The sequence below is a fragment of the Sorex araneus genome, chromosome 3 (assembly GCF_027595985.1).
Source record: "Sorex araneus isolate mSorAra2 chromosome 3, mSorAra2.pri, whole genome shotgun sequence".
Taxonomy (NCBI): Eukaryota; Metazoa; Chordata; class Mammalia; order Eulipotyphla; family Soricidae; genus Sorex; species Sorex araneus.
In genome coordinates, this window is record NC_073304.1 from 26724213 (window position 1) to 26742094 (window position 17882).

General features: G+C 42.4%; 1 long non-coding RNA gene across 1 annotated transcript; it reads right to left on the reverse strand.

The window, feature by feature from the left end:
- Positions 1–293: 293 nt before the first annotated feature.
- On the reverse strand, positions 294–16527 carry LOC129403263 (uncharacterized). Its single transcript, XR_008629085.1, has 3 exons — positions 16451–16527; positions 3056–3143; positions 294–361 (listed from the first exon to the last, which is right to left on the reverse strand). It is a non-coding gene; the product is annotated as an uncharacterized LOC129403263 (long non-coding RNA).
- Between the last annotated feature and the right edge of the window lie 1355 nt (positions 16528–17882).

Sequence of the window (17882 nt, forward strand, 5' to 3'; positions counted from 1 at the left end):
CACCCTCCAACTCCCTCCTGCCACCACCCAGGGGAGAGGGGAGGAGCGAGCCCACCCTGTTTTTGCCCTCACCACTCTCCCTCCCTCCTCCCAGATAGGTGCTCCTCCTCCCCTTCTTCCCACAGGAAGAGAGGAAGTGATGGATACTGTGCAGACATGTCGGCCAGGGTCTTCCCAAGAAACAAGAGGAGGATACATACAGACTAAGAGATTTATTTCAAGGCATTGGCACACAGAGTTGCGGGAGCTGGCTCATGGGAATCTGCAGGGAAGTTCGGCAGGCTGGAAAGAACCAGGCACTTGCGGAGGCTGCAGACTCTTTCACCCTCAGGGACCCTCTAGGATGCTCTTCAGGTTCCTCCTGATTGGACAAGGCAGCTGGAATCACCTTTACTGATTCAGTTTGGTCATGGTAGACCAGACACCAGCAACACCCAGCACTGTGTTTGATGAAGCAACTATGGCCCTGGCCTAACCATTGACACAGAGAACGCACCAGCACAAAGGGTGACCTGGTCTTCCTTTCAGTTGCTCTGTATTATTTTAACGTGGATAAGGAAAATTCTGAGCATTTATCAGAATTCTCCTTTCACTGCAATGACTGTCTGGCATGACGCTGAGTTTAAAAGTGAGTCGATGCAAAGATGAGGAATGATTATTGTTTAAATAGTGGGTGGTACTTGACAAAGGCCATGATGATGATTCTTCACATGTGAAATTCAGAAAACAAGGATGAGTTTTAACTTAGATTCAAAGCACAGGTTTTGAAGTCAGACAAATCTGAGGATGAACCAGTTCTGCCATTTTTCTAACCACCTGACCTTGGATAATTACTAATTTTATTGACCTATTGCTTATTTTCTTCTTTCTTTGTGTGCTTATACCATTGCTACTGACAGTTTTACTGAGGTCAATGGACTGCGTGAAATGGAGTTGGGTGGTTTGCTCAGAACTAAGATACAAACGTACACTCATGAAACTATTCAAAATGCTGCAGTTTCCTCCAAGTTCCTTGAAACCCCCCATCCTGTTCTCTCCCCACCCACCCAGGCCCCAGGTGAGCCACAGCCTGTCACGAGAGGTTAGTTTACTTTCTCTAGCATTGTGTTCATGCAGAGCAGTAATTTTTCCTCTGGCTCTATTTTTCTCTGGCTCTTCTACGCTGTATAAACATTTTGAACCCCACCCTTGCTTATGTTTCAATGCTTTCTTTCGTTTTACTGATGGGTACTATTCCATTGCGTGGGTAGACCACATTTCATCACTCCTTGCTTAGGGCTGGAGCAATAGTACAGTGGGTATGGCATTTGCTTTGTATGCAGCCACCTGGATTTGATCCCCCACACTCCATATGGCCCCCTGAGCACTAACAGGAGCAAGCCCTGAGCACCACTGGGTGTTCTCCTCTCAAAAAATTCAGGACTGCAGTGATAGTATAGAGGATAGGGCATTTTGCCTTGCAGTGATGGACCCAAATTTCATCCCCAGCACCACATATGGTCCCCCAAACCCCACCAGATGTGATCCTTGAGCACAGGGCCAGGAGCATCACTGAGACTGTAAAATCTTTCTTTTGTCTGTAACCCCAGTGGGGTTACAGTTACAAAAACCAATAAACAAAACGAAACAAAACATTCCATGCTCAGCAAAAGATGAATTTGGGCTTGTTTCTGGTTGGGTCTCAGTGAAGCTGCTTTGAATATGAATGTAGCTGTCTTAGTTACATTCATATTCGATTCATATGCTTTTTATTTATTTATTTATTTATTTTTGCTTTTTGGGTCACACCCGGCGATGCACAGGGGTTACTCCTGGCTCATGCACTCAGGAATTACTCCTGGTGGTGCTCAGGGGACCATATGGGATGCTGGGAATAAAACCCGGGTTGGCCGCGTGCAAGGCAAACGCCCTACCCGCTGTGCTATCGCTCCAGCCCCCATATGCTTTCTTTTTTTCTGGGTAAATACTGAAGAATGGGATAGTTAGCTCATACAAAGGGTGGAAATTTGGGGCCAGAGTGACAGTACAGAAGGCAGGTTGCTTGTCTTACATGCAACCAATCAGGGTTCAATCCCTGGAATCCCATATGTTCCCTTGAGTCCCACAAAGAGTAATCTCTGAATGCAGAACCAGTAGTAAGCCCTGAACACAGCCAAGTGTGCACCCTCCCCACAAAAAAACGTCATTTAAGGGGCAAGAAGATAGAAAAGCAGTTAGAGCACATGCCTAGTATGTGCCTGACCTGGATTTGATCCCCAGCAATAAATGGTCCCCTCCCTAAAGCATCCCAAGGTACAGTCAGAAGGCCATTGAGCAGAACCAGATGTGGTGTGGGCCTAGAGGACCCCAGAACCAGAGGATCACACAGGTAAAACCCTGCACCATGAGCATTGCCACATCCTTGTGCCCTTGCTTTGACCCCCTTGAATGCCCTGTTTTTGGTAAATGCCATCAGGTTTTCTTTAAGAATAGTCATATTGGGGGTCTGGAGTGATGGGACAGCAAGTAGGGCATTTCCTTGCATGCAGCTGACCCGGGTTTGATCCCTGGCATCCCATATGGTCCCCCAAACACCGCCAGGAGTAATTCCTGAGTGCAAAGCCAGGAGTAACCCAGCAGCGCTGGGTGTGACCCAAAAAGAAAAAAAAAAAAAGAATAGTCATATTGTAACACAGCTTTGCTACTTCTTTTCCAACTTAAATGTCTTTAATTCTTATTCTTGCCTTATTACACTGGCTACAACCTTAATACAATGTTGAAAAAGAAGTGGTAAGAACAGATGTTTTTCTTATTCCTGATCTTTAGCAAAATAGATGCAGTCTCTTACCACTACATATGATGTTGCTCTCTTTACTGCATCTGCTGCAAGAATGAAGACTATTCTCAGCTATCAGCAGACAAGATCATGTTGACTTCTCTCTGAATAATGCATTTACTGTGCAGGGACCCCAGAGGTCCTTTGTGGAGGCATTTGAATCACATCAATATAGAAAGACTCCTTAGAAAGAAAAAGGGATCAGGGTTGAAGAGGTAATACAGTGAATAGGGCACTTACCTTGCAGCTGACCCAGTTTTGATCCATAGTATTCCATATGGTCCTCAAGCATCACCAGTAGTTTCTGAGTGCAGAGCCAGGGTAACCCCTTAATATCATAGGGTGTGACAAAAGGACGGAAGGAAATTTTTTAAAAGGAAGGAAAGAAGGAAGGAAGGAAGGAAGGAAGGAAGGAAGGAAGGAAGGAAGGAAGGAAGGAAGGAAGGAAGGAAGGAAGGAAGGAAGGAAGGAAGGAAGGAAGGAAGGAAGGAAGGAAGGAAGGAAGGAAGGAAGGAATTTGTCCCCAGGTTGACAAATTGTGGAGGGATGGAAAGGAACTGGGTATAGTTTGCACTATCTGTATTTATGTTTAGAATATGATCAAATGAATTACTCCGGGCTTTCATTATTAGTTGAGTTTGTTTACAATCATTTCCCCACCAATGTCACTTTTCAGAAAAATGGACTCTCTTGTTGAAATACAAAATTTTGCAGGTGGTGGGGGGGCAGAAAGACAGGGTCTGGGCAAGGACAAGCATTACTTGTTCTATGTTATATTTCAAGCCAAGAAGGATGAGTTAATCCTTGAAGAAAAAACATTGAACCTGCATCAAATTTAGCTGCTTTGATTCAGCCAGCCACAACAGTTCAAAACAAGGATCTCGGGAAAATGTTGGATAGTGTCTCTTTCTGAAAGAAGAGTTTAGCAAACTGGTGAATAAGAAATCTAAATGGTCAGGCTATAGAAACAGCATTTTATGGGATGATTCTTCAGTCCTATTTGTGATTCTTTAGAGATGCAATAAAAGGTGTTATTGATTTTGAAAAAAATTAATGTGACATTGCTATAGATTTTTTTAGATGCTTCTCCCCCCCCACTACCCCCAGGCTGCATGAGATCTTCTGTATTTCTAGTTTACTCTGTGTGTGTGGTTTTTTAATCTGGATTAGAGGGCTGGAGCGATAGCACAGTGGATAGGACATTTGCCTTGCATACGGCCAACTCGGGTTCAATTCCCAACATCCCATATGGTCCCCTGAGCACCACCAGGGATAATTCCTGAGTGTAGAGCCAGGAGTAACCCCTGTGTATCGCCAGGTGTGACCCAAAAAGCAAAAAAAAAAAATTAAAATCAGGATTAGGTGATGGATTTCATTGATCTTTCACTATATTCACTAAGAAGCTCTTATGGGGGAGATAGTATAGGGGTTAAGACACTTGCCTTGCTTGCAGCCAACTCCAGTTTGACCCCCAGGGCCACATATGGTCCCCCAAAAACTTCCAGGAGTGATCCCTGTGTGCAGAGCACTAACACATGTGTCCCCCCATCTCCCAAAAAAGTATTATGGGGGCTAAGAGATAAAGCTCAGTGATCACGTGCACCCATATCTTGTATGTGATCACACTATTTTTTTTTTTTGGTTTTTGGGTCACACCCGGCGATGCACAGGGGTTACTCCTGGCTCTGCACTCAGGAATTACTCCTGGTGGTGCTCAGGGGACCATATGGGATGCTGGGATTTGAACCCGGGTCGGCCGCGTGCAAGGCAAACGCCCTACCCGCTATGCTATCACTCCAGCCCCAGTGATCACACTATTAATGTGATCAATTGCAGTGACAAATTTTTGAATGTTAAATCAACTTTGCATTTCTAGGATAAACTCTCTTCTTTATTGGTGAATTTTATTTGCTAGAACTTTATTTAGGATTTTTACATATGTATTCATGCTGAATTTTGGTCTTTTTTTGTTTTTTTTACTTGAAGCGACTTTGGTTTTTGGTATCAGGGTGGTGCTGAATTCATAAAGGAGTATGTGATCTTCTGGGTTCTGAAGGGTTTATGTAAAATTGGTTTTGATTCTTCATTAAATGTTTGAGAAATTCATTTGTCAACTGGAAGTAAACTTTCTGGAAGGTTTCTCAGCTAGACATTCAGTCTCTTGAATAGATACAGTGACAAGGATGTTGCCTTTTTTTTGGGGGGGGGACACAGCTAGTGGTTCTATGGGAGTACTCCCAGCTCAGTGCTCAGGAGTCACTCCTGGTGGTGGTTAGGGACCATGGAGTGCAGGAATTGAACTGAGACTTCCTGGAAGGAAGCAGTGCTCTAGCCCCTTGAGTTATCTCCCTGGCCCATAATGAACTTCTCACGTGAGCTTTGGCAGTGTGTCTTTTAAGGAAATCATCATTTCGTTCAAGTGACCAAACTTGTTGGCATAACATTGCTCAGAACATAGTCTTACTGTCACTGTCACTGTCATCCCACTGCTCATCAATTTGCTCGAGTGGGCACAGTGACGTTTGCATTGTGAGACTTACTGTTACTGTTTTTGGCATATCAAATACACAACGGGTAGCACAGTCTAACTGCTCTTTGAATATTAAGGAATGTGTGATATTACTTCTTTTATTCCTAATATGGTAATTTATGTCCCTGCCCCTTTTTTCCTATTCCATCTGGCTAGAGGTTGTTTAATTGATGTTCTCCGAAAAGTAATAGTTGGTTTCTTTCATTTTCTTTTTTGTTCTTTTTCTGTTTTTGAACTCGTTAATATCTACTCTGGTCTTTATTATTTCCTTCTGCTCATTATTGATGCAATTTGATCTTATATTAAGGTGAAAGCTGGTTTTGAAACTTTTCTTATTACTAATACAGATGTTTATTACTATGAACTAGCTTCTCAGTACTGTGCTGTTAATGGCATCTCACAAGATTGTTTTTCTTTAGGGGGTACAGGTTTGGGGTCACAACTGGTAGTGTTCAAGGCTTATTCCTGAGTATTCAGGGTCTTTGTCTAGAAGTGACTCCCGGCAACGCTAGGGAACCATATGCAGTCCTAGGAGCAAATTGGGGTTGACTGGACAAGTGAAGAAAGTGCCTTAATCCCTGTACTATCTCTCTAGCCCACAAATGATGTATTGCCATTTTTATTCAGTTCAAAATATTTTCCTTTTTGATTTATATTTAAGTTTAATTTTTTGTTTCATAAATTATTAGAAATCTGTTTGGTTTTGAAATATTTGGTATATTTTTTGTTATTTATTTATAATATTCCATTACATCACTGTATCACTGTATCGCTGTCATGCCGTTGATTGGCGATTTGCTCGAGTGGCCCAGTAACATCTCCATTTGTCCTAGCCCTGAGATTTTAGCAGCCTCTCTTTACTTGTCTTTCCCAACGATGCCGCTGCATTAGAAGCTCTTCAGGGTCAGGGGAATGAGATCCATCATTCTTACTGTATTTGGCATATGAATACACCACAGGGAGCTTGCCAGGCTCTCCCGTGGAGGCATGAAACTCTGGGTAGCTTGCCAGATTCTCCGAGAGGGAGAACTAAGCTATAAAATGTTGCACGGCCAGGAGCTTGGTTTTATAGTCTCTGGATGTTGACTGTTGATGGGATTACACAGCACCTGGGACAGTTTGTAGGTGTGACTGCCTAGCTACTGGAAAATGGGGGATCTGGGCGGAAGAGGCCCAGTCCCAATCAGAACAGGTTTGGAGATCTCAGCCCTGGGTCCTGCACACCTGGGTTCCATTACATAATAAAATAATTCCATTATGGCTAAAGAACATTATTATTATTGTTGAGTTTTGGGGTCACACCCAGGAATGATCAGGGCTTACTCCTGCCTCTATGCTCAGGGATCATTCTTGACAGGCTTCAGGGGACTGCATGGGGGTGCCAGGCTCAAATCTGGGTTGACCATGTGTAAGGCAAGCTCCCAAGAACACTCCTTATATTATTTGAATCCTTTTAAAGTATTGATGCTGTTCTCAGTCTTAAATTTGATTGTTTTTGGTAAATGATTTGTTTTCCCTTTAAAAGAATCAATTTAGACAAGGGAGTTAAAATTCCAATTTGATTATAAATCCATCTAATTTTCCTTGTAATTTTATCTGTGTTTTGCTTACCATGTTTTGAAGCACTATAATTAGCTATATAGATGACAAGGGTTTTTATGTCCTGTTGATGAATTAGCGCTTCAGAGTTATGAAATAATCTTTGTCTATGGCAATATTCTTTGCTGTGAAATCTACTTAATATGATCATGCTGGCTTTTGTTTTTACTAATGGTAGCGTGATTTATTTTTTATATTATATATAATAAATTATGGACTGGAGTGACAGCACAGCGGGTAGGGCGTTTGCCTTGCATGCAGCCGACGTCCATTCGATTCCTCCATTCTTCTCAGAGAGCCCAGCAAGCTACCGAGAGTATCCCGCCTGCATGGCAGAGCCTGGCAAACTACCCGTGGCGTATTCAATATGCCAAAAACAGTAACAAGAAATCTCACAATGGGAACGTTACTGGTGCCTGCTCAAGCAAATTGATGAAAAATGGGACGACAGTGCTACAGTGCTATAATAAATTATATAATATAATTATATTTTATAATAGAATTAATAGCACAGAGCCAATAGTAACCCCTGAGTACCTCCAGTGTTAATTAATTTTTAAAGTGAATTAATTAATTTTTTAAATAGTTTTAAAAGGAAACTTACAAAATTACACCAGTATTTCCCAAATTCTGACCTCTAACATACTATTGTCATGCCTTTACTTATACATGTGTTATAAATTATATACAACATTATATATATTAAATTAATTATAATTATATTATGATTATACTCTCCACTGTGACTCTAATCTATATTTCACCATTTAATAGGGCTTGTTCTTGTGTTTTCAAACTTCTTATGATCTTTGTTTTTTTTTGGTTTTCTTTTGGTTTTTGGGTCACACCCGGCGATGCACATAGGGGTTACTCCTGGCTCATGCACTCAGGAATTACTCCTGGCAGTGCTCGGGGGACCATATAGGATGCTGGTATTCGAACCTGGGTCTGCCGCGTGCAAGGCAAATGCCCTACCCGCTGTGCTATCACTCCAGCCCCATACTTCTTATGATCTTTGTATAATTTCATCTGGCTAGTTTATTATTTAAAGAAGTGTTCAAATCTTCCACTATAATCTCATGTTTGTCTAGCTTTTCCTTGAAATTTTATTATTTTTAAGGCTATAACATTAACAAATAGAGTTGGAATATTTTGTTGTTTCACTTGTGAATTAAACTTTTAGATAATCTATAATTTAAATTATCTATGTTTTTTATATCTATATCCATGATGCAATTTTAAAATTTTGCCTTCATGGGGGCTGGAGTGATAGCACAGCAGGTAGGGCGTTTGCCTTGCACATGGCCGACCCGGGTTTGATTCTCAGCATCCCATATGGTCCCCTGAGCACCGCCAGGAGTAATTCCTGAGTGCATGAGCCAGGAGTAACCCCTGTGTGACCCAAAAAGCAAAAAGAAAAAAGAAAAGGAATTTTGCCTTCATGTTTTTTTTTTGTTTTATAAGTTTGTAGTTTCCTAGCACATTATTTTATATTTCCTTTGGTACTTCCATACTTTGGATATGTATTTTAAGCAGCATATGTCTGAATTTTATTTTTTAATATAGTTGAAATCTTATGGTAACACTCATCAATTTTCATGTATTGCAGTTGCAAGTGGGCTGGAGAAATAGTAAAGCAGACAGGGCATTCACCTTGCATGCGATCAACCCAGGTTCTATACCCAGCATCTCTTTTTTTTTTTTTTTTTTTTTTTTTTTTGCTTTTTGGGTCACACCTGGCGATGCACAGGGGTTACTCCTGGCTCTGCACTCAGGAATTACTCCTGGCGGTGCTCAGGGGACCATATGGGATGCTGGGAATTGAACCCGGGTCGGCCGCGTGCAAGGCAAACGCCCTACCCGCTGTGCTATTGCTCCAGCCCCAAGCATCTCTTATATTTCCCCTTAAGCCCCACCAGAAGAGATATTTGAGTGCAGAGCCAGTATCTGAACATTGCTGGGTGTGACCCAAAAACAAACAAAGACATACTAGTGGGTGACAAGTCTGAATATTCTGCTCATTTATTTGGGTGCTTTTTTTTACTCTACAAATTCCATTTTTTGGGGGGGGTCACACCCGATGATGCACAGAGGTTACTCTTGGCTTTGCACTGAGGTATTACTGCTGGCGGTGCTCAGGGGACCATATGGGATGCTGGGAATAGAACCCCAATCAACCGTGTGCAAGGCAAATGCCCTACCCACTGTACTATTGCTCCAGCCCCTGAGTTCCTTTTCTTCTCTTTGCCTTTCTTTTGCTTTCCTTTTTTTCTTTTCTTCTCTTTTCTCTTCCTCCATCCCTCCCTTCCTTCCTCCCTCCCTTCCTTCTTCCCTCCCTCCCTCCCTCCCTCCCTCCTTCCCTCCCTCCCTCCCTCCCTCCTTCCCTCCCTCCCTCCCTCCCTTCCTTCCTTCCTTCCTTCCTTCCTTCCTTCCTTCCTTCCTTCCTTCCTTCCTTCCTTCCTTCCTTCCTTCCTTCCTTCCTCCCTTCCTTCCTTCCTTCCTTCCTTCCTTCCTTCCTTCCTTCCTTCCTTCCTTCCTTCCTTCCTTCCTTCCTTTTTAGGTATTTGTGCCACATCTGATCATGCTCAGGGCTTATTCCTGGCCCTGTGCTCAGGGATCACTCTAGGTAATATTCAGGGGAACCATAAGGGGTATCAGGGATTGAACCGGGTTGACCATATGCAAGGCAAATGCATTCCCCACTGACTTATGGCTCTGGCCCCTCTGTGAATTTCTTTCTTTCTTGCCAAATCATTGATGCATTATGAGTATTTTATCCATAAATTTGAGTTATTTTCAGTGGAATGATTTTTGAATGTATCTAGACTTTTATGTGTCCTGAAGTAGAAGTTTACCTAATCTTTCTGAGCTTTGATTCTCTTGTACATTAATTGTGGATAGCAATAAGAAATGCCTCATTGAATTGTTTTGATGAATGGTAAATATGACAAAGTAGTAATACAATATAAGTATAATATGTCACAATATAAAATAGCTTAAGTCAAACACTGGAAGTTAGCTCAGCCTTTGGACAAGCTCATTTTTGTGCAGCGCCTAGAATCAATGTTTTTGCTGCCATCTTTGATTAATTAAGGAATATCTTGACATTTCAAGGTAAAACTTATTGTTTGCAATTACTGATCTCCATGACGAGATTGAGGGTTCTTTTTACAATCAAAACAAAATAAAGAAGCAAGTTGATTGATGAGGCTAATAGAACTCGTGATTTCCTTTTTTAAAACATTATCGGAACTGCCTCATTCTTCTCATTTACTCATCCTATAATGTATAAATAAAAATTGAACATACCATTTTATCTGTTTGATGTATTACCAAGTCTTAAATAAACAAGTACTAAATCATGTAGGACTCCAAGATGCCCCAGGCATTGAGCGAAGTTAGTGAGTTGAAGTCATTGATGAAAACTTCATGGACCTTGACAGAGAGGCACTGAGATAGGCTAGGTACTGGAGAGATAGTCAAGGAGTTAAGCAAGGCACTTGCTTTGCCCCTGGTTCATTTTCCAGCACCACATAGTCCCCCATCACTGCAAGGACCAAGCCTTGAGCACAGAGTCAGTAGTAATTCTTAACCAATGCCCAGTGTGACCACAAGTCTGCCCTGCCAAAAATAAATAACTAAATATGGTTGATGGGTTAAAAATAAATATAATCGAAGAGATTCTTTGAAGACTTGGCTCTTCACAAAGGAAATCATGTTTGTACATGCCTCACTCCTTACCACAGTTGTTGACTCCTCTTGCCCTTCCTGACCCTGGGACCATGTCATCCCCAAGACAGTGGCTTTTGTCTCTTCCTTTCCAGATGCCCTCCAAGAATCTCTATCAAGAGAACTGAGTCCATGTTACAGAATCTATGCTGTCACGTGGAAACGCAAGTCAAATACTTAGTCTTCTGAAGTCACATCTTTTCTCTAAGGCAAATATCCACGTTAGTCGTGAAGTACCTTTCCAAGCATTTTATACCCATAATGCAATTTACAACCTTCTAAAAACTTCTGCTTGCTGTCTGTTCCCTCTCCTCTCTGTCACAGTTGTGAAAGACCATTCTATATTTACCACCATCATTTTCTCACTTGCCACTGTCTCCTCCACCTTGTCACTCATCCGTTGCTCCACCTCTGGTCACCAATGATTTTTATGTGTTTAAATGCAATAAATACAGGTCAATCCACATTTTACTTGACCTTCTATTTTTTCCAGTTAGTTTCCCAAATGTTTCCTGCATGAATCATTTTTTCCTTCATTTCTATGGCCCATAATTTCTACACCGGTTTCAACTCCACATGCCTTGGACTTTTTCAGGTTCAGCCTAAGGAAGTACTGACCACCAAGCCAGGATCTTGCCTGCGAGGCAAGCACCTTTCTTCTATACTAGCTCTCTGGCCCCAGGTTCATCTTCACATGGCAATCAAGTCTGCAATTTCCTTATGCCTGAGGCCCTCTTCTCTCTTTAGATTGTACTCAGTCCCAGGGGTAACTGATTCAGGAGCACACTTTGCTTTTTGTCTTTGTTTTTGCCCCCAAATCTCTATTCCTAGTTTAGCTCACAGAGCAGACTGCTTGTTGGATAACTCAACTTCAATGTCTCAAGGGCACCCCAGACCCAAAGTCACTTTCAATGCTAAATACTCCTTTGAGATTCTCTCACCTGGGAAATGGCATCATCAACCATCCAGAAATATGGGTATCATTCATGACAAACTCTCTGCTCAACTGTACCTGCCCAGTCCCATCTAATCTTTCGTTAAGTCCTCTCAATATCATCTCAGGGGTAGCTCGCAAGTCTGTGCCCATCTAGCTCCCCTCTTCCCACCCATTCTAAGCTACCAGCTCAGTACTGGCCTCCTAGCTGGTGCACCTAAATTCACTCTACTACCTCCCTTCAAATTGATTTTATATTATTTTATTTTGATGAGCCACACCTAGCAGTGCTCAGGGATTTCTTCTGGCTCTGCACTCAGAGATCACTCCTGGCAGGGCACAGGGGATCGAACCTGGATTAGCTGCATGCAGAGCAAATGCCCTACTCACTATACTATTGCTCTATCCCCTCAAATTTATTTAAAATCGGTGCTTTTATAAAAATAAATATGATAATAGCTGCCCTATTTAAGCCTCAATGGCGACTCAGTGACTGAAAGATAAAAATAAAACTCTGCCACAAGGCAGAGGTGTTGCTCTTTCCATCTTTGCTTGGTCCCTGGTTCATTTTCATTCTCTTCCCTCCTATCTCACTGACCTTCTTTTTTTTTTAATTTTATTTTTTTATTGAATCACCATGTGGAAAGTTACAAAGCTTTCAGGATTAAGTCTCAGTTATACAATGCTCGAACACCCATCTCTTCACCAGTGCACATATTCCACCACCAAGAATCACAGCATACCTCCCCCCAACCCCCACCCCCAACCCCAGCCCTCTACCCTGCCTGTGTAGCTGATAAATTTCACTTTACTTTCTCTTTACTTTGATTACATTCAATATTTCAACAAAAAACTCACTATTATTGTTTGGGGTTTCCCCCCACCCCGCCACAAAGTCGGACCTGCTGAAAAGGAAGCATTTGATAATTTGTTTTCCATTGCTGAGAATGAAGAGATATGAGGTCATGCAGCCGCAATAGCAGCCGTGCAGTTTTGTATTTCTATATTTTAGTATTTTAGTAACTAAGTCCAGAGAAATTTCTGCCAGAAGTTGCATCATTGCAAGCTCGTACCTCTGTGCTACTTTATATTTCACATATGAGTGCAATCTTTCTATGTCTGTCTCTTTCTTTCTGACTCATTTCACTCAACATGATACTTTCCATGTTGATCCACTTATATGCAAATTTCATGACTTCATCTTTTCTAACAGCTGCACAGTATTCCATTGTGTAGATGTACCAAAGTTTCTTTAACCAGTCATCTGTTTGGGGGCACTCTGGTTTTTTCCAGATTGTGGCTATTGTAAACAGTGCTGCAACGAACATAGAAATGCAGATGTCATTTCTACTATACCTTTTTGCCTCTCTGGGATATATTCCTAAGAGTGGTATTGCTACTGACCTTCTTTTTTATCTGTCACCACAGGACTCTTGCACACCCTGATTTCCCTTCTTATCTCATTAGCTATCCTCATTGATTAGTGCTCAATGCATCACCTTCCCAGAAAAACCTTCCTTAAAATTCCTCACCAAGTAGGGTTCCCTTGTGATGATCCACAGTTCTTTTGTTGTTACTGTTTTTGTTTTGTTTTGTTTATTTGTCTGTTTGTCTTGGGGGTGTTTGGGCCACACCCAGTGATGCTCAGGGGTTACTCCTGCCTCTGCATTTAGGATTACTCCTATTGTGCTTGAGGATGCCAGGATTCAAACCTGGGTCAGCCACATGCAAGGCAAATGCCCTACCCGTTGTCCTATGGTTCTGGCTCCTAAGCTCCATAGTTCCTGTCACAGTGGCACCTTTTATATTTGCTGTGACTATTCAGTATTAGATGTGTTCCCCATAGACTACAACTGCCACTGACTTTTCTTATAATTGTATCCCAATGCCTAGCTCAGTATCTGGTTAGCAGTGAGTACTTAGCTAATAGTTGTATAATAACAATGATAAGTCTATTTAGGGGTAGGGGCTTTGGAAGGGCCACATCTGTTGGTATTCAGGGGCTACTCGTAACTCAGTGATAGGACTCACTCCTTTCAATGTTCCAGGGACCCTGTGGTACGAGATCAAACCTGGACCTCTCATATGCAAAGCATGCTCACCAACCCATATATTTAAGGTTGAGTATTATTATTCACTGTATCACTGTCATCCTGTTGCTCATCGATTTGCTCGAGCGGGCACCAGTAACGTCTCCATTGTGAGACTTGTTACTGTTTTGGCATATCAAATACTCCACGGGTAGCTTGCCAGGCTCTGGCCGTGCGGTCGGGATACTTTCGGTAGCTTGCCGGGCTCTCCGAGAGGAACGGAGGAATTGAACCCGGGTCGGCCGCATGCAAGGCAAAGGCCTTACCCACCATGCTATTGCTCCAGCCCATTATTATTAACTCCTCATTACATAATAAAGAAATCGAGGCCTAGATCGGTTAAGAAATGACTCTAGCTAAAAGTGGCTGAGTCAGAAATGGAACTTGTCTTTCCGATGGCAGAGCCTGGGATGCCTCAGAGGCTCTCTGTTCTCCAGCCCCAACACCCAAACCAGATGAAGCAGAGGCGGTCTAAGGACATACGTGCCCTACAGCCACATCTGCATAATCCTGGAAATTAAAAGCAGAATCCTAGAAATCTGAACAGAATTCTAGCCTCCTGGAGCTAGATATGATTTAGAAATCCTCTAGTGAAAAGAACCAATTTCTCCAAAGTCACATTGCAAGGCGATTGGGGGATTTATGGTTAAAACTCTCACTGCTTCCAAACTCAGTGCTTTACACCCTGGATTCTTTATGCCTGCCTTCTTTCCCCAGGGTCTGAGCTTGGAGTTCAAGGTCTGAAGTTCAATTTGCTATGAGTATGGGACTCCACTTTTGGGGAACTCTGGTCTAATGGATAGGAAGAGGGAGCCCAGAGCAAAAGATCCTTTGATCCTTGGGGCCAGAGCAATAGTACAGTGGGTGGGGTGTTTGCCTTGCACACGGCCGACCTGGGTTCAATTCCTGGCATCTTATATGGTCCCCCAAGCACCACCAGGTGTAATTCCTGAGTTCAGAGCCAGGAGTAACCCCTGAGCATTGTTGGGTGTCACCCATAAAGAAAAAATAAATCCTTTGATCCACTTAGTCTCTATTTCTAGGATAACAGTGCTCGGTGCTACCAAAGAGGGGGGCTCAATAAACATCTGCTCTAGAAGTAATTAGAGCGTGACTACTTCAGATTTGAACACAATAACTTACTCTGCCCTGGGCATTGTGTGAAATCCATTAGCTGCATTATCTGGTGTGGTTTACATAGCTCCACAAGAAAGTGCACAATTAAACCCACTGCAACTGAAGACTTGGAGGTTTACAGAGATTGGGCAATTTACTGAAATTTATAGTTTATGAGGAGGGACTTGAATTAAAAAATGTTCCTGGTCTGAGGAGAAGGTACAGGGGTCAAGGTATTTGTCTTACATGCAGTCAATCCAGGTTTGATCCTTGGCAGTGCATGGTCCCTTGAGAACCACCAGGAGTGACTCCCACATAGAGACAGGGGTAGCCCACTGAGCACGGATTGGTGTGACAAATATCATCCCAAATGCAACAGATTTAGAACTTAACCACTCCACTAAGCTCCTTCCAAAAGGAAAAGCAGAGGCCCAGGTTAGTGGCTTAGTGGTAGAGCACTTGCCTTTCATGCAAAAGGCCTTGGATTCAATCCCTCTGTGTTACCTGTGATCCTATGACACTGATGTTCATGTTCCCTGGTGTGACAGCAAAGTGTGTGTTCTCCAGCACACCTGAGCTCAGGTGAGCAATGCAACCCCACCTGCACAAGTACGTGAGTGCTGAAAGCAGATGTGCTAAATCAACACAGCGACAACAATAGGAAGGAAAAAAGAGTAAAAGGACAAAGCTTGGTCCTTATAAAACAACTGACATGAATGTATGTCTGATAGTGCAACGTCTCGACATCCATTACCTTTACTACTGTCTGCCTCCTACATTTCTCATTTCATTTCACTAAAAAAATTAATACTCTAAGACATCATACTAACAAATTTTAAAACTAACCAAAATACTCTATAGAGTCAGATATAGAAAAAAGAGCTATTGTAGACTGTCATGAGATCCTAAATGTATTCCGATATCCTTTTGGAAGGATATATAAATAGATCATTAATCTGCTGGCAGTGGGCCTGGAGTAACAAGAGTTGGGGCCACAACTTGTGGTGCTCAGTTCTTACTCCTGGCCCTGCTGTCAGGGATCACCTGAGATGCGTTCAGGATCACAATGCTTAGGAGGCCATATGTGATGCCGGGGGTTGAACTGGGGTTAACTGCCTGCAAAGCAATGCCTTAACCCCTATACTAGCTCTCTCGATCCCCATTTTATAATTTATAAATGGAACTATATAAGATAAATATACATCCTTTCACAATATATTTAACTGAAAGTTCACACAGCTAAATTGATTTAACACTAGCAGTAATTTAATCTTCACATTCCACAGTCAAGCCAACACCCATGACAAGAAAGCAAAAGAATGGCAAAATAATGCACTTTGCAATTTGAACTCTAGTTCCTCTGTTAGTGTAGGTTATATGACCCCTATTAACCTGAGTTTCTTCATAGGTGAAATAGGGCATCCCTGCCACTAGAATGAAAAAAAAGTGAAAAGATACTAGAGATAATGCATGCTGTAGCCAGGGATGTAGCTTGGCGGTAGAGCCTTGCATGTGAGAAGCCCTGAGTTTGACCCCTACACTGAAAAATAAACTTTAAACTTAATAAAAGAAAGGTAACACATGACAAATATTCAGTATAGAACCTGAAGGGTCAGAGAGATAGTACAGGTGCTTACCTTGCACATGTCTGACCCGGGTTTGATCTCCCGAGCCCACCAGGTTTGATCCAAAAATCAGAAAATAAATGAGGTCTGGAATAATAATACAGATAATAATAATGATGATGATGATGATGATGATGATAATAATAATAATAATAATACAGAGGGTAAAGTGATTGTCTTTCATGTGGCTGTCCTGGGTTCAATCCCTGGCACCACATATAGTTCTCTGGGTACTGCCAGGAGTGATCGTGACTGCAGAGCCAGGAATAAACCCTGAACACCACCAGATGTGCCCTCCCCCAAAAAAAAGAACTGGCAGATAGTAGACAGTCAACAGGACTAATAGCCATTACTGTGTACTCATAACCAATTATTCCCACCACTTTCATTTCAACTATATATATGCTTGGTGTGACAAGACATGAGATTTGCCCAGAATAAAGGGGCAGTCAGTACTCTGAGTGGAATAAAAGACTAATAGTTTCTGTGTGTCATCCACGAGGCTCCCAGAAACACCCCCCCTTTATTTCAAGAAATGGTACCTCTTTGCCCTGAGGAAAAAAATATACTGAGTCTTTGGAGATGGAGAAACAGGATATTCTCAACCTTCAAGCTGGTCCAAGTTGTCTGGTTTTTTTTTTTCCATTGTATTCCTCATTTACCCTCTGCTTCCAATTCCCAGTTGGAAAATTACCAAGCTTAGAAAGATTGAGCCACCAAAGGAACCCTCCAGGTCATTTTAGCTCAGGGTGGAATCCAACATCCAGATGGGGCCACAATTTCTTAACAAAGTTTCTGAAATGCACAGCACTCAAAGACCAAAAGCTCTTGAATCAGTCTAAAACAAGCACATTTGGAAGAAGACCCTGATATGCCATGATCATCCTGGGGACAGCGAGTCATACAATTCTTTCCCCCAGAACACTGGCATTCTCATGTGGTGCTGCTTCAGACCTCACAGGTTTTGCATAATAGGCCATTGATATTTCCTGTCAGGACCTGTGAAGTTCTGGATTCTGAAACACATCTGGCTCCAGGAATTTCAGGTACTGGAATCTGGACTCGTGCTTCCAGACAGGCTCTTTGGTCTTTCGTGTAGATGATAGTGCAGCTTCTTCCTATTATTCATCGGCTGAGTCAAACGCCAACGTCTCAGCCCTGTACAGGGAATTCAGTACCACGGACAGCAACACCTTCCCAGGGGAGCTGCAAAAAACGGAACCCCTCCCTCCACCTCCTGACACCCACCTGGGAAAGAGGAATAGTTTGCCTGAGAAGCGCAGCCATTGTTTCCTAACCGTAAAATACAAGGAATTTGTGTGGTCTGAGGAATTAAATGTGTTTCTTATCTTTCGCCTCCAGCTGGTTCCTAGGCCCTGCTCTGACATTATTAAAAGCCTGGCAGGTGCTTGGAATGTTTGTTTTCATCAAATGTTCTTGCCTT